This window comes from Cygnus olor, chromosome 3 (genome assembly GCF_009769625.2).
Source record: "Cygnus olor isolate bCygOlo1 chromosome 3, bCygOlo1.pri.v2, whole genome shotgun sequence".
Taxonomy (NCBI): Eukaryota; Metazoa; Chordata; class Aves; order Anseriformes; family Anatidae; genus Cygnus; species Cygnus olor.
Window position 1 is genome coordinate 73,831,993 of NC_049171.1, and position 21,948 is coordinate 73,853,940.

Genomic DNA, 21,948 nt, shown 5'->3' on the forward strand with positions numbered 1-21,948 from the left:
CCTCCCTTAGGAGGGCAGATCTTTCTGTTTTAAGCTGTTTTCCAAGTAGCTGGGATTCATTAACCTCTGCAGCTGCCTTTTTTGCTGGTGACTCATTGTACAGGAGCCTGAGAGATTACTGCAGACCAGACATCCAACTTTTTGACAGCTGCGACTAGAGGAGATGAATCCCACTTTAGGTAGCAGTCTCTGTTTGGTTGTTGTTGTTAGTTGGGGACACTTCCAAGCCATTCCAGCACACAGTTCTTGCTCACCCTCTTTTTTTGTCCCAGACCCTAATCACAGCAAACTCTCTTACGAGAAACTCAGCCCCCAGAACTCCAAAGCCATGTCCTCACCCTTAGAAAACCGCATCTGTGACTCTTCATTAAAATAAATAAATAAATAAAAATGTTGTCAGAGTTAATTCTGTGTGTGGCATGTGTTCTCTAAAGTTCTGTATTGCATTTTTATAGTTAGCCATCGCTGCATGCACTAACTGAAAACTATTACAAATATCAAGTGCTTTTAAACAAGCAAGTGCCAAAAAGAAAGCTATCTTCTACATATCCCCCTTGCTGCTGGCAACCATTACGTGCCGTAACAAAGATCTTTTAAACCTTGTCTAGCTGTCTTCCACATCTCCTCCCTGATGCAGCTTTAGCTTTTTCATGCTTTTACTCAGGGTATTTTCTTCATTTTACTCCTGTTAACATATCTCTTTGAGAAATTGCTCAGGGCCGAGGCATTGGAGAGAGGTCTGTTGCTGTCAGTGCCCGAGTCCTAACCGACTGGCACTGGGTTATAAGAGTTGTGTGAGCTTCTGCAACACAGCACAGCCACCAACAGCCACTGGCAGACAAGGACTCCCTGATCTCTGGCTCGTTATGCTAGGTATGCTAGGGACTGATGCAGGTATTTTTTTTTTTTAAGTATTATCAACTCTCTTGATGGTGGTATGTTCCCTGAGCTGACACTAAGGCTTGTAGTTTCATTCTGGTATATTGCATGCTTCATAAATATTTTGGTCTGGATGTTACAGCAGGTAATGAGAAGACTAGACGGATGTTGAGATCAAACTATCTGAAATAGCACCCACCCCTCTGCGCAGGGCTGAGGTGCTCTGTCTGTCTGCGTTGCAGTCTGTAGTCCCATGCCTATCAGGACTGGGGAACTTATTACAGGATGTTGTGGCTCCCTCTCTATCTCTACCAAAAACAAAACGTGTTTTTTTTGTTTCAAAACAAAAATGTGAGGCAACAGGTACTCAGATCTTGTCACGGGAGTGAGGCATCAGGCTACAACACAAGGATGTAGTGTCTGGATGAAACAATGTTTGAATGGTCTGTCCTATGGTGTAGACACCATCACGGTTGTGAGTGAACGCAGACTGGTAACAAATTAGTCCTGTAACTCTTTACAACACAAAACTGTTGAGTTTCTGACTCTTGTTCTGCGATGCAAATCCAGAATGATTCTGTTGACCTCACTTCTGGGGGTCACGGTCAGCTGCTGATTCTAAATACAACTGGAGTTGTTTGACAATTTAGGGATAAATCCCATGCTGGCAGAACAGATGGGTTTACACAGAATAGTGTAATTATTTCGGTTTTGCACTGCCAATGGATGATGTAGAGCAAACCACTCTGCCCCTTTGCTTGTTATTCTAATCAGGTTGCAGTACATTTGATGTATAAATCCAGTCCTCCATTTATACCACAGCATATATCATTGCTGCAACTGGCCTCATATTTGTGCATATTTTTATTTATAAATGTGTGTACTCAAACATATACATGTGTATATTTATATATACACACAAAGACTCTCTCTCATACACACAAGTATATAATAGTATAAACACCCTTGAGCTCTTGTGACCTAAAATAAAGATTTACAAATTGGATAGAGGATATTGGATAGAGGATAAATGCAATTTTCTCTTTTTTCCTTTTTTTTCTTCTTCCTAGAACAAGTTACATGTCCTGTATGTGAATCTGTGAATGGAGCTAAAGTAAAGCATTATTTGCAGCACAGAAAGGAAATGGTTTTCATGTATATGAATCACTACTGTCAAATCTGTACAAGTAAAATACAGTACAGTGGATGTATATACGCAGCAGCCCCCTTCATGTTTAAAACATTCTGCAGAGCTTAACAAGTGATAACCTAAGATAAAGCTACTGTTGGGTCAAAGAATGAATTAAACAAGTGTTGCCTTTAGTCTTGACATGAAAGCATTTACAGAGCCAATGTTCTAAATCTCTGCTGGCAGTATATTCAGAGGTGGCAAATGAAAGAGCACTTAAGATGCACAGGCTCTTTCAGCTATGGATTTATAATGATATTCCTGTAGAGCATTTGTAGAACACAAAAGCTGACTTGGGCAGCAAGGAAGTAATACTTCAGCTGGATATGTACGGCCTTGAGATTACCTTCAAGAGTTAATGAAAGCCCAAAAACAGATCACCTTCTGGGGGACCAGTAGCAATAGCAGCTGACTTTGTAACCCTTCCCTCCCCCTTGCTGCTTTTTTAAATTTGGACAACTCCAAGCTTTTTTCCTCTTACAAGCAAGCATACTTCCTGATTATACAAGTGACAGACTGAAAGCTCCTAAATGGGTTTCACTGGCACAACAGCTACAACCATAGATAATCCAAGAAACTGCTGCTGCTATTTCCTGAATGAATCAGCAGGAAGCAGGGAAGCAGGGAATTTACCCTGTGTGCCTGGTAACTGAATTTGACTGAGCAGTTTACTGTGCTGCTTTCAAGAAATGGGTGTCTGTCAGCCAAGATTCAATCTTGGTAAGAGCTAGGTGGACACTCCTTCCCACAGAGCATCAGAAAGCTATCATATGTTTATGACTTGCAGTTGTTCCTCAACTGGCCCCAAGTCAATCCAGTTCTTTGGTGTTGATTATACTCTGCCACCTGGTCTCTCAGGTGGTATTGGAGGCATCCATTTGTTCCTCCTTGAACCCAAAAATGTACTTTTAAGTAATTTGCATTCACTTTTGAAAACCTCAGGCACATTAAAAAACAAACAAACAAACAAAAACAACAACAAAACAACCAAACAAAAAAACACCTCCAGGAAAACAGAGAGGCTAATACCAAAACATAAAGCTCTGAAGACATTCAGAGGTAGGCAAGATTTCAGTCCTAGACAGAAGCCTTTCCTCATTATAGTTTTGTCATGTAAACTGTAGCAGACAGAGCCATAGACTAAATTGTCCTTGATCCAAATTCTGTTTTGTCGCATGTCCCTCTGTTTTGAAATGATGTGTTTCAGGAGACTTCTAATAAAAAGTGAAAGTGCCTGAAATTGGAAGAAAATGGATTTAAGTGCTTTTAAGTGATAAAGTCCAAAATTGCTATCAAAATCTCCCTTCCTGACTACACTCCATCAGTGTCTTGCATTTTGTTTTCCTTTCCTCAAGCTCTAGGACCCAAGGTTCTGTTTCTCTGACTAAATAAAAGCACCTTTAGTTTGAGCATAGAATCACAATCATAGAATTATTTAGGTTGGGAAAGACCTTCAAGATCATCAAATCAAACCATCAACCTGACCTACAGAATCCTATCACTAAAGCATATCCTTTAGTGCCACATGTACACGTCTCTTCAATACCACCAGGGATAGGGACTCCACCACCTCCCTGGACAGCCCGTTCCAATGCTTTACCACTGTCTTCATGAGCATCTCCATCCTAATCAGTCTAAAACCTACACAGATGAATATTTGTCTTAGAGCACACCCCAGACAGAGGTACAGGTTCAGACACTACACAACAGAGACAGGCAACTGTATTTTGTATGAGAGCCAGACCTTTAGGAAGTGGCAGGCATCGGAGCTATGCCCTCTATAGCCTGCTAGGGTTCAGACTGATGTGTCTATACTATGGAAGGGGGCCCTAAGCTTGGCAAGACAAGCTACACTAAGCAGAGGCTCTCTCCGCTGGGCTTACTGCATCTATACTGACAAAAAGAATATCAAAACTACTAGATGAGAGACAAATGTCATGGGAGGAGAGCTCAGGTAGTGAGGGCACTCACCTGCACTCCTGTAGATGCTGGGGATTCAGGCCCTCACATGCCTAGGATGACAACAGACCTGCTACCTGTGAACAAAAAATTGAATTTCACAAATCCAGCCCTTTGTGTAGCCTCCCCTTTGCATCCCCAGATCTACTCAGAGTGCTGTTTCATTTTATATTTGTAAATGGCTTTTAGAGTGCTTACCTGAGCAGCAGATGTTTTCCAAGTGATGAGCAGCTGCTTGTGACATCTCGTTAGCACTGCACACCTAACACCAAGGAGCTCACCTCTAGATGGTGTCAGAGCACACCCCTGCGTGGTCACGTTACCGAAAGCCTGTGTATGCAAAAACTACTTGAAAGGCTGCTGCTAATATGTATTAGAGGTTAATTCCAGAAGTCAGGAAAGCTGATGTTTTGTCTGAAAACAAACAGAATATATGTTTGTACTGGAAGTTGTAAACAAGGAGGCATGCTGGGTAGGTAGCCTCAAGCTAGCAGAATTTTTTAAAAATTCTGAGCCTTGTCTTTACATTATTTATAGGCTGGAGAAGATTCATTGTTTGTGAAACAACAGGCAGCCCTTGTGCTACATCTATTGACACAGTGAAACCTTCTTGGATTGAAATTTGCTTTGATATCCTGTAGAGATTTTCTCCTAAAGTCTGAGTTTCTTAAATACACTGCACTCACAGGGTGTGCGCTTGCCTATTCTCTTGTATATGTGCTCTCTCTCCGTGCTTCATACATTGCGTACAACACTTCACAGCGAACCAAACCCCATGTGGTGGAAGAGAATTATCAAGGGTGTGTGGTATCTTTAAAGAGCAAATTAGTAAAACATTGATTCTTATTAATACGAATAAAAGCAGATTTCATAAAGGCGTTAGCAAAGAGTGAAAAAACTGTTATTTACACAAGTTTGTGTGTTCTATGTAGATCTCAGCATGAGCTAAAGATGCTACTTTTATAATATTAGCAGAAAGCAGGGAACAAAGCAATAAAGAGCACCGAAAGACTAATTCCTCCCCCATGAAAACAAGACAAAACACTGTGTCCTAAGAGGATACGCTGTACTCACTGTCAACCCTTATCCTCCACGGCAATGTGAGAGCAGACAGCAAGGCTCAGTGGGACAAAGTCCATTCCACGTAACTCCTCTGAAGTCAAAGATATTACACCAGAAATTAATACAGTCCTTATCAGACTCAAGAATGGTTTTGCATTTTATTTACTGTTATTTATTGAACTGGAGTAGCCCCTAGAGGCTCTCAGAAGGACTGCTGTCCCGTTGTGCACAGAGAACTGACAGGAAAGGACAACAATGAGACACTTAGGCACTCACTTTGATTTTCCTGGGGTTTAACACCAGCTCAGGAGTCTTCTTCCTTACTTCTCTTCCAGAGATCAGCTTCACGTCCTCTTTTCTTAAGTATCAAGGAAGGACATCCTCTGACTGAGAGACCCCCAAAGTTGGTGGAATTACTACTACACACAGGTTGCTATTGGCTGCAACACCACCAACTCATCCTCACCTGCTGCAAGCAATGTCTCAGTTGCCCAAGAAAAACAATGTCCCTGCCATGTCACTGAAGGGCTTGAAGGGCTTCACAGAAGAAGAGCTCCAAAGAGGAAAAAAAAAAAAAAGTCAAAGTTAGCAGTACATTCAGCTGTCAGAAAAGCACTGGGATAGTCAAACAGGAACCTCAGTATTTTCCCCCTGGGTTGGAAAGAGTGATGTTTTGTCATGCGGAGCAGTTAAGAAGAGACTAATTAAAAGCTAAGAGAAAATAATAATAAAAGGAGACCCACAGAAGTACCCTCTCCAAAACAGATGTTTTAAATTGGTAAAGACAGCTTTTCTCTTATTTGGGGAACATCCTCCTCCTCCCCTCCTCCCCCTTTTTTTTCTGCAGCCTAAATTATAACATTATTAGAGAAAGTAGCTTCACTACTACATGAGCTTTATACTCTATAAAGATATCAGTACATATTGCAATGCTGGATGCTTCTGGTGAATCTAAATATAGCCCTTACCCCTGCCCATTAAACATATAGGAAGAGAGCTTCTGGTGCAGCTGGTACTGGCTATTACATCTGACTAACAGGCAGTTTAACTTGCTCACTGTTGAATCGCAAATCCACCTGTGCACAATTATAAATGGTCTGAATATGGTTTGTCTTTCCATGGCATCATGAAGTGTTTTGTATAAGTAACATTTTCTTTTTGTAGTAGGCTTATTTTAAGGATCCTAAATCATTCTGAAAACTTCATACAAACCCTGAAGGTCCTGCAAAAATCAGTAAATGCATTTTAAATTAATCACAATGCAGTAATTGCAGGCACCATCGTTTCTATCACTGAGATACCTGGAGGTAGATGTACTGTAGTGTGTTTGAAATCCAGTGGGGGTTTCACATTACTGAGCATAGCTACTCAATTGGTTGGGAAAGGATGCACACAACAAAATTGCATGCATCAAACTGATAGCAAAGACTACTCTTGTTTTCAGAAGATAATCTTCAAGACTAAAAGTGACCTGTAACAAGAAGTCTTTCTGACTAACCCAATTTGTCTGAAACAATCAAGGGATCTTGGCAAGAATCTTAATTTTCTCCATAATCCAAAGATTGAGTCTTTTAGCACGTGGTTTTGTCCCGATCCAAAGGGATTAGGGCTTCCTAGTCACCTGCCAACATCACTTCTGCAGAGATTTCCTCAGTGGCTTCTGCTATTGCATGTTTTTGCCTATCAATGCCTATTGAGGCTGGATGGAACTCTTGGCTGAAGATATTCAGTTACGGCAATTTAGTGCAAACTCCCCTGCTGGCTGTGACATGAGGGCCTCAGAGGGAGATGTCGAAGGCATCTCTTTGTATCTGTTTTTCTCAGTAGCAAGCCAAGGCTGGTTTCTGCTCCTCAAAGATAAGTAGTGAGAGGAAAGGATAAGACAAACCGGAATGAGAAGGAAAAAATCATCCAAGCACATCCATGGGAAGGTCATAGATAATGACGAGAAAATGTGAAGAAAAGAAGGATGTGAAGAGCACAGTCTGACTGAGCAGCCTGAATTAGTGTATCACTGCAGTAGGCCCAGTATAAATACCTAAGAGATTAAGTAGACAGAATGGATATAGAGCAATCACAGCTTTTTTTTTTTTTCCCCTGTAGCTTTTTCAGTTACAGAAACTTAAATTTCTTAATTTCTTAAATTTCAAATTAACTCACTGTCTTCCAACCTGGCTCTCTAGCAGAGGCTGTGGCCTACCATGAGCTGGTAAAGGATGCCAGGGATCACCTGTAGACTCCTTCCTGGGCGCCCATATAGCGCTGAGCACAAAATTCAGGCCAGAAATTTGCCACAGGCCAAAACAGTGAGGGGGAGGTCTCTTTTAGTAGAGCTGGTAGCTCTACTTTAGTAGCTCTTTAATAGAGCTGTTCTCTTTTCAGTTTTGCCCAGCAACAGGACGAGAGGCAACGGGCACAAACTGAAGCACAAGAAGGTCCAGATAAATATGAGAGGGCACTTCTTTACTGTGAGGGTGACAGAGCACTGGAACAGGTTGCCCAGAGAGGCTGTGGAGTCTCCTTCTCTGGAGATATTCAAAATCCACCTGGATGCCATCCTGCACAACATGCTCTGGCTGATCCTGCTTGGCAGGGGGGGTTGGACTAGATGATCTTCAGAGGTCCCTGCCAGCCTTGGCCATTCTGTGAGTCTGTGAAAATAACACAGAAATGAAATTGCACTAACAATCATTTCTCATGTCAATCTGTGCAATGGGTGGTATTAATAGCATGCCTAATATTTTCGTTAACTCATAAAAGATGCTCTGGACTGCTATTACTAATGACAGGGCTGCATTCTCATGTAGATAAAGCTTCAGGCCAAAAAAGATGAGTGGTGGAGTTTATGTTACATTTTGTGGAACAAAGATATAACTAGCCTTCCTTTAAGACCTATTATAGGGCTGACTTTTTATAGGACTGAATTTTTTTTTTTTTTGGTCTTTTAGATCCAGGATACTTAGGGATATCCTTGTTTCTGCTGTCATGGTGTACTTAGTGATCTAGTGGAAACATTAAGATCCAGCTGTGAAGCTCATCTGTGGTGTGCTTGTGTAGCGCAGTGCGAGGTGCAAGTTCCCCAAAGTGGCCACTGGCAGTCAGAGAGCTAATACACAGGTGCAATGGCAAACATCAGCCTTTAAAGACAAGTTGATGGCTATGTGCTCAACGAATGATGAAAGCTGCAAAGGTCCTCAAAGATGTCCAAAGACAGTGAGCCTCTGCCTCCAGTGGGCTCTTCTGAGACAGAAAAGTCCCTGGAAGGAGGACTATCATAGACATGTTCTTTCTCTCTGCATCCTTTCTTCTGTTTCCCACACAGGGGAACCTGCCCCGATATATTTTTTTTCATATAAACTGAGCAAAAACTAAGCATTATAGTTGAATACCCCCCTTATCCCCACCCACCACCACCACACTAATGCCTCCAATGGGCTTCAGAGTTTTTTCAACGACAAGCACTCAATGGGAATGAAAACCAGTTTCTTTAGTGTGTGCTTAGAACTACAGTTAGCCAAGTACTAAATAGATTTTTAGAATCCTTTACTCCCATTAGCATTGAGGAGTGCTCAAAAAAAGTATTCCCAGCAGGTGGTGATACTTGGGATCTGCCTAGTTTCCAGCTCAGAGGTCTCCAAATCTGTGCCAGAATTGATTTAGTGGGCCACTACAATCTGAAGTTGAGAGCAGCACCCAGTATGTATTCAAAAATAAATATACTCTTTGGGAGTTTTTCCTCAGCTCAGGCTGTGTAGCTAGTTTGCACAATACAATTAGCAGGATTTGTTACTGCAACAGGAGTTTGCAGTAGTGGTTCAATCAGGAGATGTGAGCCACAATCGAATCTAAATTCATTTTTTCCTAACTGTATGGACTCCTCAATGCTAGTGGGAGTAAAGGATTGTAAAAATCCATTTTTTTGTCATTAAAGTAAAAGCTCTGCCTATGAATATGTACACAAAGCACCCGTTGTAAAAGAAGCAGCCATTTTACCTTGTCACTTCTGGAAAAGAATTTGTCTTCCCAGAGTTAGAGAATGCAACAGAGGACGATCATGGATTTTATTCAGGATAGCATCTTCAGCAATAAAGTGGTGGGTGTAATCCTTAGAGAGAGGTTCTACCATTTTAATCGCAGCAATAGAGTGGTATGACTCTGTGTGTAGGCAAGCTATAAAATAAATTTTGAGAGCCTGTTTTGAACTACGGCATACCTGTGTTCTCACTTTATACTTTTTTTATTTTTTTATTTTTTCAACCTCCACAAATTAGGATGAGTTACTGGCTGATATTAACTTAGATGAATGCAGAATTTGCAAGCAGTGCATGTACAGAGGGGTTTGTATGTTTTGGGAGTGTGCTCTGTAACTCAGATCCACTGATTCATTTCTGACTTGTAAATAGCAAAACCATTTGTTACTCAGTTTTCACAGACAGCAAAATGCGTCAGTCTGTTACACACTGTAAGTCAGCTGTCAATAAGAACTTCTGAAACAGCCCATCTTCACTTACTGGATAGTAAATAACTACTGAAAACGAAATGCTTGCTTTTCAAGTTAGCTGAGAAAAAAGAGAACAAAAACCAAATCTGAATATTAGCCCCCTCCATGGAGACTCTTTTTTGTGCTGGCATTCAACAAACTTTTTGTATATTACTTTTATTCTGGCATCATTCACTACATCACCATTAGCTTTGTGTTCTGGATAGTGTGGTTAAATTACTGTGAATGCTATAGTTAAATTATTAAAGTTGCCTTAGTTGCTAATCCAGTGTTGACTGCCAGTTACCTTGGAGTGTGTAGCTGGTTACAGTTCACTGCCTTTTGTCCCCATCTTCCCAGGGTACTATCTCTAACCAATTACCAAGTCTGATGCTTTCTTGTAGTTCTTGCTAGTTATTAGGCAGCTCTCTTAGCTTTCCCTTTGGCATCATGGCAACAGTGCTAACGAAAAGTGCCTGGATTGGACCTGGAAAATGAAAGCTATATTTTTACGCACAGAGCAAGCACAGCTCAGTCTGCAGCACAGTAGGCTTCCCCACTTTACTGTGTCAAACTTTGGCCAAGACGCCAAAGTGGACTAATTAATGCTAATTCTGTTGCTGTCACCTACACCCAGGGAGGTAAGCTCATACCACACAGCTGAAGTCATGCTATCAGCTTTTCTTTGTTCCCATGCAGGCCCCCTGGATTTGAACCAGCAGCCCACGACTGAAAGACTCTATAGCCTGCACAAATTCCTAGGGCTATCTACAGCCTTTGCCATGGGTTGTTTCATTGGAGTCCAAAAATAAGTCGATAAACCAGTGGACAGAGCCAGCTGGGAACTGAAATTTTTGTTTGCAGGCTATTCATCAATTCAATAACTCTAGTTCCCAGTTAGAATAAAAGCTACTTGGGGAATAAGTATTTCCTGCAATTGCAAATTCTTAAAAAAATAAATCAGTAAAGGACCATTTAAAAATATTTTGCTCTGAATTATTTCACTTTGGTTTTACATTCTGTGTTGCAATAGTACATCTTTGGTATGTCTAATAATACACAGATAATGTATAGTATTAATTTACAATACTTTAAGCAACACATCAAAATGAAATGCTCCATCTTTATGGAAACACTGTTTTGAATTTTCACCATAAAAAGTCAAAAATCAAATTTCTGCAAAATCTTTTGATTTAAATGAAGCCACATTTTTAATGGAGAGTTGTTTTTGACCAACAGCTACAGGCAATACCATAATATATTTGGCATATGAGAATGAACTTTAACTTTTTTTTTTTTTAAAAAAACACACATTGTCTTCCTTAACATTGACACGATAACCATGCATACCTAGATCAGCAAAGGCTACTTACTCTATAGATCTGGAGTTTCTCTCCTTTCCATGTTATCCTCTGGCTTGATTTGGCTGGTGTCTGGCCATGCTGGATGTCAGAGCCCACACCTCCTTTCCGATCACTTTCTGTCAGGCAGAAGCACAGATGTGACCGTCCCAGTGAGCTGTCAGGGACTCTCCTGCACCGGGGCACTGAACTGGCTGGGGGAGACCGGCACTGTCTTGCAGCCCAAGAGACCTCCTTTTTGCAAGGAAATGCTTGTGCTAAAAGGTTTGTTTGTGTTTTGCAGCCCACCTAATACCTGCTTGTTACTTTCATATGCTAAGAACTCATGATCAAAGTGGAAGAGACTTACCCTGAAGTAATTTTTCTATATATATACATGTATACATATTTTTTAATTTGTACCTGTATGGACATATTGATATAAAATCCTCATTGTATTTAGACAGTTTCACCCATAGTTTATATTGAGGTATTTTAGGGAAACCCCAACCCTTTTTGCTTTCCTAGCTAATGATGTTATTCCTTGGTATACTTAGGAAACAAAAATTGGCAGCCTCTGTCAAAACAATAAGGAGGATAACCACAGTCTGCCAGAGCAAAGAGCACATGCCAGCTCACCCACCAACACCTCTGCTGTTTAAGGAAGCCACCCCAAAGCAGCCCATGCCAACCCAAGAGAGGCATCACTTTTCTCCTTCTCACCAGTCCATGTGCAAACTCCCTCTAGTGCAAGTTGTCTTCCTGACTCCTCCTCTTGGCAGGAGCCTCAGCTGGAGAAGATTTTGTACCAAGAGTGTCAGGCAAGCCAGGCTACTTTACTTCAGAGCTGCAGCTAACAGGAAAATTAGCAAGAGCAGAAACTTAAAGGCAGCAGACAGGTGTATTGCCTCCAGCTACCAAGACACTATCAAAGATCCACTGCTTGACATCTGTGTCCATAGGAAGTCCTCTGCTTTAGATGCTGAAGCAGATGCCAGGCCTTCTTGGATCTTTGACAAGAAAGAAGACCTTTATACTTGGCTGCTTCCTATGTCTTAGATGCACTTCCTTATCATCTTGTCTCTGCAACAATTTACTGCTTCATAAGAGGTGATAGCACCAATAAGTCAAAAAGCTCTTTGCTTTGTCTTTCTCTGTGGGCTGATTGTCATGTGAAGTCTGCTACTTTCTGCACTCTTGGCAGAGCAACTTTCGATGCTGGTAAGAGGATAGGAGCAAGGAGAGCATTTACTTGTAGAAGGGCAGGCATAGGGATTCATCTCAGAGGAAGTATTTATTTTTTCTATTCCATGGAGAAGCAGCATGCTAAAAAAGGAGAGCTACGAGATACAATTGAATTAATGGTGAACAAAGTTTTTCTCAGTGACAGGCAAGAGCAAACGATACTCAGTATATATGAATATTAGATGCTACCTTGCAGTAAGCCGTTCATTCCGATCCATACTTACAGACTAGCACCAGGTCCAGGGAGCCATGCTCATCTCTGCAGTGAACAACAAGAAGGACTTCTTATTGGCACCAATGAGAGCACTGATCCAACATCTCCCACTAACCTACGCCAAGTCACCTCAGGCAAGGCTAAACAAGAGGTCTGCACTAGGTCTGGAGGAGGGAGGAACATTTCTCTGTCTCACAAGAAGCACAGGCTGAACTTGATGAGAGAGGAAAATATTCCTGTCCAACAAACAAACAAACAAACAAATCACTTGGGCTTCAAACACATTTTGGCTACATTTTTACAAGAAACCTAACCTGTCATTTCAAATGGAAATTTCTTTTCATTTTTACTATTGAAAACTTGTCTTTGAAAAATGCTTATAGCTTTTTTTCCTAAGGAAATAAGATTTATAGCATCAAGCTGCATCCATATCATTTTGTGTTTGCTTACATCTTTCCTTTTGAATCTCTTGCCTGAGCTCAACCAAATTTGACAAAGATACAGAGTCCTCAGAAATAACAAAGCCTGCACAGATTTCTTGACTATCTTCAGAAGAGCCCTGGGTGGCTGTGCAGAAAGAGTGAGTGCTGCCTCTTCTTCTGGGAAGAGGCAGCAGTGCCAGTTCCCCCATTAGATTTCAAAGCATTCACACGAGAAACAGACATTATAAATATTCCAACATTTAGAGGTTTTCCTTCAGAGTTCTAAACAACAACATATTAAAATCCATAGGAAAACAACCACACTAAATCTACAGCTTACAGAACTGCTTTTCTCCTTTTCATCATACGTTTTTTGCTTTCTATCCCTAACTGTACTACAAAAACTGAAAGGCACATGACATTCTCTTTTCTCTAGTTTCCTTTCTTTCTCTGCTCTTAGTTTTTCAAAACTCACCCCAGTCAGGAACAAGTTTCCAAATGGAAAAAATGTGCAAGAAGATCTGTAACTGATGTTTACTTTTTTTTTTTTTAATAAAAAAAAGCAATGTTTTTGAAAGCAGACTTAGAAAAAAATAAGCTTTGACTTATGGAACCCACCCTTTTTTCACATTAGGAAAAAGGTAAAATTTCTAGGAGAAAAAAAAAAAAAGAGAATTAAAATCCTTCATTTCCAAAACAAAAAGAGAGATTGTGAAAAAAGCTAATTCAAAGGTTCATTTGAATGCCTTGAAGTGAATAAAATTTAATATTTTTTTTTTTAAGTTTTAAGCAACAAAACTGAAATGCCCAAGATCTTGGTCATTCCTTATTTACTATATAAATGCAGAAGCATCCCCTCTAATAATTTTCCTGTGATAGGCTGTTCTTTTAAAACATATGCTTATCAATGACACCTGATATATGTGACTGCAGCTTTCAATCCCTGAAGGCGGTTTGTTAAAAGTATGCAAGTTGATAATGGCTAACGTATTTATATCTTAATTTTCAGTGCCCACAAGGCACCTAAGTCTTTCCCTATAAACAACATTTAAATAAAGTTATTGGATGCTAGTAGCTGTTTTGCCATTAACTTCTCTTGGGCCAAGAAGGCAATGAAGATTTTAATTACGCAGGTCATTTGTGAAAAGCCTTCCCAAAGCCCAGCGATGTATGTCTTGCTTATTGGAATTTTCATTTTTTTCACATATCTGAATACAAGCCAATTTTTTTTTTCCTGTTATGTGGACAGATGATTTGCTTTTGGATCAAGGCAAGGACTGGGATATTTAAAAAATAGTTCACCTAATTCCTGTTTGTCTGCTCTTCTGTGTGTCATTTTTTCTTTTTCTTATTTTTCATGTGAATATCTATTGTCTTAAAGATAACCTCAGTTTTCTGAGACCAGCTGATCTGGGTAGCTTGATGAGATTATTTTCCAGGAAAACAATAAAGTGCACAGTGCAAATGGAGTTGCTTTAACAACTATCAGGACGAGATCTGCATAAAATTTCCCCAACTGTCTCAGCTGTTCTCGCTATATGCCAAATCACAGTTTCAGATGGTTGAAATAGATTCATTTCTTCACACTTTGATTTGTCTGCTACAGATCTCTGTGCTTTGTGAAAGCTCCTTCCATAGTCTGACACAAATTCTCAAGAATTTGGATTTACAGCATAAAGTTGTAAGAAAGCAGAGTCAGACTGTATGCCCTATGGCTCTCACTCAGGAGGATCCCTCTCTGGTCTTGCACTGGCAGAAAAGAGAAAAAGGAAGTGAAAATTGAAATTCCTGAGTGCCAGGTATAAGCAGTTCACCTATACAGTCCGAGTATATTTCAGCCTCACAGAGTACGTTATTTAGACTGTCCTTCTAGACTGCATCCCTTGGTAGCCTGCTGTGGTGCTGACCAGCCCATGATGTCCCGCATGTGTTTTTTCACTCATTTGGCCTCATCTGCACCCCTCCAACAGCATAACTTCAACACCCCAAACCACAGGGGCACTGGGGCCTCTCAGCTCCCTCTTGCGGCCTACAACTCTGGACTGGTGAAATGGGCTGCATTAGCCCTCAGACCACAGAGCCTTGATCAGTCTCATGACAGCATTTACAGCTAGCTCACAGTGAGTTCCAGAAAGCCTCTGAAGTTTTGCTCTGCACTGGTGAGCACTATACTGGCTCTGAAGCACGTGATTTTCCCAGATAGTCTTTCTTTTTCTTTTTTTTTTTTTTCCCACTGTCCATGAGTTCACCAGCTCCATTTCAGATCAAGAGCCCTCGAATAGTAGTGACTTTTAATTGCTACCTACCCATATTGGATTTGAACTGGTGACCTAGAGAAGAAAAGAGCCATTCCTGATCTCATTACTCATCTCTTGAGTCCACCGTTCCCTGAAGAATGTGACTCATTAACTGAAATGCAATTTTGCTGACTGTATTTTTCCAAGCACTTCATAACCTACATGAAATTACAATATTTTCCCCATTCTCACTCTATGTATGTCAAATACTTATATATTTCCAGTTCTTTTGCTAGCTGGCCTCATAGGAGTTGTGTAAATGGCATTATCAAAATTGCATCTCCCTGATTCATTATTTCCAATTTTATAAAATAGCTGAGTTAGTGAAGACACTATCAAAGGGTTTTTTAAATAAACATGCTTAATCTTCTGGAGATTAAAAGAGATAGTATGGGTGACATATAATGATTATTTTACCCAGATGCCATCAGAAATACAATGTACAAGAAAAACACATCAAACAAATAAGCACAATAGAGAGCATTTCAATGAGGAGATAATCACACTGCAGGATTTTCTTCAACACAGTGGCCTAAATATTGCCCTGTATGAAAAGGAAAATGAAAGAGGAATATATAAAAAAAGAGATTTATATCCCACAGTCTGCTTTAAAACTGAACTGCAGCTAATATCTAAACTCGTTTATTTTTAAATTACTACCTAGCATTTAAATTTGTCCAACAGACACAAAAATAATTTAAGAAGCTAGAATAATTTAAAAAATAATTTAAGAAGTTAGAAAGAAAAAAGCAAGGTGATCAATTTCTAGCAATATGCAAATTTTTACTGATAAAAGTAAAATGAATAAGCAATGTGTCTCTAACCAGATATCAAGAAAATTCCACCGACTGTCTGATTATCTTAATATTTTTCACAGAAAATACATTGGTGTGTAGAAAAAACACAAGATCTGCCAGTATAGAAATTCATGGGAGACAGTGTAGATTCAACTCTGTAGAAAAGGAATTCATTTAATAAATAACAAATCCTCCTGCTATTCATTCTGGATGATGGGATGAAGGGATGTCTGAGGCAGAATAATGCCCAATTTTCATACACCGTGCTGAGATATTAGATGTACAGATGCTATTAGGTTCTGTCCAGGTCCAGTTGGTGTAACTGATGTAAATCAACTGAAGTTAATTGAGCTATGCAGATTTACCTAGGTAGCTGTGAGAAAATCACATGTTCATTTATAGCATGCCTGAGAAGCCAGAAGAGGAGTATTTTAAGGTATATTGTGTTCTTTGAAGTTAGGAACCTGATTAACTCTTTCCAGCAGATGCAGCTTCTTTGTGGCTTTTCCACTGACTAAATATTTGGACTCATACTCCATAGGGCTCAAGCTTCCTGTCAGATTTTCACTGAGAGAAGATCACATTTCTACTGTGTAATTATTCTGTTAATTAAGTTTTCACACATTTCAGTCATGCGCACTGTGACATTTCATCTGCCCCAAATCATTCTATGAAAGCAAAAAGCCAAAGTAGGAAAAAACTCAGAAATGCTACCTGGATATATGCTTTCAGTAAAAAAAAAAAAAAAAAAAAAAAAAAAAAAAGGTCATACCTCTTGCCAGCTGATCATCCAAAGAGCAGTCTGACTAGCACACAGCCTAACTCAGTACCCAGCATTTTCGAAATTGCCAAAGCCAGGGGTCCAAAAGACCCACAGATCACTCACAGTACTTGGGAAGGGAAGAGCTTTGCTTGTCCCCTGTAGACTGGTCTGGAATCCACCCCCACTCTACCCCTTACTACCCCACAAACCCCCAACCTCTGAAGCATTTCTGCTACAATAGCCTCACGGGAAAGCATGATTGTACTCTCACCTCCTGTAATTTTGTTTGCTTATCTGGCATTGCAATAAAAGCCTCTCATCACGGGAGCTCCACCACAGGTTTCTTAATAGTCACCACCTATAAGCCATAAATGCTACCTCAGCATCAGGAAAGGAGAAATAAGTGTTGGCTCAGGGTCTCAAATACCCAGATTTCCAGTGTGCAGGTGCACTTGAATACAAAGAGGATGCAGAACCTCATAGCTTTTGGACATTACTTATTTTCATCCTCTATATGTTTAGAAAACATGAAGCAGACCAGACTTGACAAATGCTTCTTGCCAGTGATGACTGGACGATTCTTACAGAGTACTGGGTGTTTGATGTTGTCAGGCCAGATGGCTCTTGATAGCTAGTGTCTTTCTCTCCTATTAACCAGAGTCAAGAGATACCTATATAAACTAGACAGAGGAATCTGGCCTATAGGTTTAGTGTCAGAATTTGATTTTCCTGTTGTTCTATAGCTATACAGTACAAACAGTACTTCTCAGAAGTAAAATACATCAGATTCTTGTTGGCATGAAAAAAAAAATACTAGCTGTTCGATATTCAAACACGACAGTCACATATTTGCATTGACATGAATGAGAATGGTTTCTCAGTCATTTCAATGGAGCTTGGATGAAAGAAACATATCTAAATGTTTCTTCTACTGCTTTTTTAACACTGCCTGCAAGGTACTTTTCTGCCTTCTCTTTTTTTAGCTTATCAATATGTATTTCAGATTTTTTTTTTTTTACTTTTATGTTTAACACATCTTTTTTAAAAGGGAGTATGATCAGTTTCTAAGGATGTTACTTAGAGGTACAGTGGTACAAAAAGGCAGCCACAGACTGGGAGGAAAGCTTTCAAAAGCCCATGGCAAATGACAGGGATGGAAAGCTGATCTTTCCACGGCAAACCTTTCCCTGGCACCTTGCAGGTTATAACCAGCTGGCGCATATTGTAGTCTTTGACGGGAGCCAAGTAGTGCTCTGCACTAGGATAGGTCTCTATTACCAGCGCAGAAGACAAGCCCAACATGGTACAGTATTACTGTCACACATCAAAATGATCACCCTGAGTTCTACTTTTCCCTTCAGAAAGCACTTGAGTTCATTTATCTCACCTTTTAATCAGGCACCACTTCTCTTTTGACTAAAGCTTAACCAAAGGGAAAACATGAGTACAACTGAGGAAATGAATCCTACCTGACTGAAGTCAAAGAAGAGTGGTTTTCTTCCTGATTTGAGGCAAGCAGCAGTTTGATCTTAATGATATTGTGCTATAACCTGCTCTCAAATTAGGACACTCAGAATTCTTCCACTTTTGTTTCTGCAGGTCTGCAGTAGGTGGTTAAGGTTTGGAATATGATTAGCAAGCTGTTCAAAAATACAAAGCTAAGAATAAAAGAGGCAATTAAGGTTACATTCAGGTAAGTGTGCTACTCTCTAAAATAGTAAGAAATCAAATAATTATACAGTTCAAGGATAATACATAATGGTGTCTCCCCTGAGAATCTTCAGTTCATCTCCTGGTCCTTACTTCTAATTAATCCTTCAATCCTTTTGTAGGTTAATAGAATTAACAATAGCGATAAACCCTCTGTAGTGTTAAATCAATTGGATTTGCAGAACTTGCTTTTCCTTACTATGACCAGCAGGGGTCTGAGGAAACCCTGCCACCCTCTTAAACCTTACTTAATTCTAGCATCAGCCAATAACACACACTCAAACACATCCTTTTAACTGCACCAAGGGTACTGAAGAGGGGAAAACAGATTAGTTCAATATTTCCTTAGATGAACATTACACAAATCATGTTTGAACCCCCCTGCCACCACACACATCTTTAAACAGTACTACAACTATCCAAAACTCATACTGCTAACACATCCTGAAAGGCACGGAATATTCTTGCAAAAACTTAACTTTAGATTTATAACAAAAAAATGAATATATATAAATAATGTTTTCCCCACAGCACTTAAAGAGGGAAAGGTTTGGCAGGGTGAGACTGCATGTGGTATAGGACATTTATTTCTTTCTCATCCTTATTTTTCCAGGTCTTTCCAGCTGGATATGAAACAGCAGTACATAGATGCTGCTCTCCCTGCCACTGGATCTTTCCTTATATGCTCATTATCTTTATAAGTTTCATATTACAGTTGCATATTTAACTATGAAAATTAACTATGAAAATTTAGATTTTCCTTTTAACCACCTACATATGTATAGTCAGGACCTGGTCTAGTTTTTTTTCCTGATCACAGACGAACCGTATATGTAATATTGGGTCCCACCCTCCCTTTCATAACTCCCTTTTATGTTTCTGCTCCTTCCATACTCACTGGGTTGTCCAGTCCTTCAGGGTCACACCAGACATCTCAACGGAGAATCTCAAACAGCAACTGAGTGGTAATAGGTCCTTAGGTCCTTTAGTTTCCAATGTCCTACTGACCTCAGCGCTACGGATGAACCATTTTGCCTTTCCACCAGCTCTTAGGCGTTCACAGCCCCCTGGATCGTGTCCTTCACTTCTAGATAACTTCTTGCAGGTGAGTATGCACCTCCAATTGAATCCATCTCCCATCAACAAGAGACAGAAGGAGAACTACTGATGGAGTACCTCTCTGAGACTCATATTTCCCCAAAAGAGACTGGTATTGTAACTGCCCCCTGCAGACTGCCCTGTCCTGGGGAGCCTGAAGGCCTGCACTCAGCAGTAGGTGTTACTTATTCTCCTTTTTGCAGAATCTCAGAAGGTTTCTAATTGGATGGTTTGGTTTTGCTGGCCCATGGAGAATCTGTGTTTGTTTGTGTGGGTTTCTCTCTCTATATGCATTCAATAAAAACAGCAGAATGACACTAGCTATTCTTAGTTAAGAATTGGTTATTGAATATAAACACTGAAAATTCAGAAGGAAAAGAGACTTTTTTTAAGGGTTTTTGATTATCTATATCCCCACTGTCCCCTATCACTGTGTCCAGCTTTCTGTGGTTTCTTTCTCTATTTTCAAAAACATCTGTAGAGCAGTGAAGGACTTATGAGGTAACAACCTTCATCTGTGTGGTTATACATTCAAATGTGACTGCGGAGTAGAAGCCTGAAATGAAAGGGCTTATTAATAACATTTTTTATTCATACAGAAGTAAGAAAAGGCTTCGTCTGTTCATCCCTTGATTGTCTTTTTCTTTTCAATTACCTTTCCTAAAAGGAAGTTTAATGTTGTCTCTGGATTCCTGCAGGTCTCCAGTCTAAAAGAAAAGGAAAGAAAACCAAACAAAACACTTTCATCTTCAGGTAGGTTTTCCTGTGACTTTTTCCCCATTGTTTTATCTCTTTGCTAAAAAAGCATCTGGAATATACTAACTTGAATTTAGAAAAGTTTATGTTTGTGGGGGCCAACAGGGCTCATGTCTCCTCTTCTGGTGACACTCCCCCACACTGGCCACCTAAAACCATGATATTTCCCCAGTCTGGGACCTCAAAGGTACCTAACACCTGTACTTACCAAACAGGAGACCGGATCCTAATTCTTCCTTCTCACATTGCTCCTTCTCCTCCTGCCTCCACCAGCCTCCATGGTTTATGGTCTTAAATCTCCAGTGGATTGTGCCCTGTAGAATTCTCATAGATCTCATGTTGCTGCAGTCCTGATTGCACCCCATCTTCTTCTGTGCTGGGGCAAAACAGTCCATAATTTGTGAGGCTTTCACAATGAGATGAGTGTTTGTAAACTCAGTGAAACCTAATTTGAAATTGTAATGCAACCTCCTACCAGAATACAGCAGGAACATGCCCAGCATACACAAATTTACTTTCCAATCAGCCTGTGTGCAAGACTATCCTATAAAAACAGTTCAGCAGGATGTAGAAACTTTCCAATGAAGTAGGTCATACACTTCAGGACCCATTGAGAATGTAAGGTGCCCCAAAATCTAATATAAATGTATATCAAATCTTCATGATTCTTGGGCCTTGGCTAGCGTCTAAAAGGAGATTTGAGTAGAAAGAGAGGAGTACTTCCAGACAGGTCTGTACAGATGGTAAATGATCCTTGACCCATCATTCCAAACTGAATTTCTAGCCCAGGGCAGAACTTTCTGGCAGTATGCAGAGAGACATCTCACAGTACTGTGACACTGAAATAGATCATCAACATTAATTAAATTATCTTTACAGTATTTCTTGTCTAGCTTTACTGTTTGTATGGAATTGACATTAATACTAGTTTATACATATATTACAGCAGATCATCTATATTTCTATTTCAGCTTAGTGACAAAGTCCTAATAGTGGAGCTTGTTGAATACTAATTAACACTAGCCCCCAGCACAAAGCACAGTTTTTTTTCTTTCTTAACAAAAACAAAACAAAATGTAAACAATATGGTGTTTGACTGGTATAAGAGGAAATGGCACTTTTTTTTTTCTTTTTTCTTTTTAATTGGGATTGTTAGTAAGATAATTATCAAACAAAAGTTTCTTAAATGTACTTTCTGGAAAGCAAACATAAAAAGCAAAAAATGGACACCTGTGAATGTGTAAAAAGCTGCAATCATTTGAGTGGTGCTGTAAAGGCTGTGCTCCAAAGACAATTATATTCTCTTATCAAAGGGCTGTAAATGATCTCCTGACTGACTGGGAACAGTCAAGATACCTTTGAGGGACTCCGCACTAGGAAAATAAATGCTTTTGGGATCTGCAAAATATGCTATGTCCTGATTCCTACATACCAAATGGAAGAACAGTCTATTTGGAGAAGAGCAACATGCAGTCTGAAAGTCAGATGTTACTAGTACATCTCAGCATCTTGTTGCTCTTGAGCTAAAACACAAGTTTGTATGCTTGGTTGTCTTGCCAAGGTTGCATGCTCTCACCTCTCCCAGAAATCTTGTTCATCAGCCTTTAAAGTGCCCTGAGGGTCAGCACGACAGGGAAGGAAAAAGAGGCAGGAAACTAACTGATTTCTGATGGGTTATTCTGTTTCCTCTCTGATTATGTTTTGTCAGATTGCTAAGAGGCTCTGTTATGGGTAAGC

The 21,948-nt window shown here is 40.0% G+C and overlaps 4 long non-coding RNA genes across 6 annotated transcripts in view; 2 read left to right on the forward strand and 2 right to left on the reverse strand.

Moving 5' to 3' along the window:
* Window positions 1-7,569, reverse strand: part of LOC121067828 — an 18,978-nt gene extending 11,409 nt beyond the window's left edge. The window contains exons 1-5 of one of the 3 annotated variants that reach the window (XR_005818469.1): window positions 6,711-7,569; window positions 5,556-5,642; window positions 5,366-5,472; window positions 5,102-5,180; window positions 4,040-4,441 (exon numbers count right to left, since the gene is read on the reverse strand). This is a non-coding gene — a long non-coding RNA (uncharacterized LOC121067828). Of the gene's footprint in view, window positions 1-4,039; window positions 4,442-5,101; window positions 5,181-5,365; window positions 5,835-6,710 lie in introns of those variants that run through there. The other 2 variants (XR_005818470.1, XR_005818468.1) reach the window with 2 other exon arrangements.
* Window positions 1-10,209, forward strand: part of LOC121067832 — a 27,002-nt gene extending 16,793 nt beyond the window's left edge. Inside the window, exon 3 of the long non-coding RNA XR_005818474.1 lies at window positions 9,445-10,209. This is a non-coding gene — a long non-coding RNA (uncharacterized LOC121067832). The remainder of the gene's footprint in view (window positions 1-9,444) is intronic.
* LOC121067829 overlaps window positions 1-20,207 on the forward strand; it is an 82,487-nt gene extending 62,280 nt beyond the window's left edge. The window contains exons 2-3 of the long non-coding RNA XR_005818471.1: window positions 18,247-18,340; window positions 18,971-20,207. This is a non-coding gene — a long non-coding RNA (uncharacterized LOC121067829). The remainder of the gene's footprint in view (window positions 1-18,246; window positions 18,341-18,970) is intronic.
* LOC121067831 lies at window positions 9,588-11,789 on the reverse strand. The gene is made up of 3 exons (XR_005818473.1): window positions 11,633-11,789; window positions 10,943-11,049; window positions 9,588-10,056 (listed from the first exon to the last, which is right to left on the reverse strand). It is a non-coding gene; the product is annotated as an uncharacterized LOC121067831 (long non-coding RNA).
* Window positions 20,208-21,948: the final 1,741 nt, after the last annotated feature.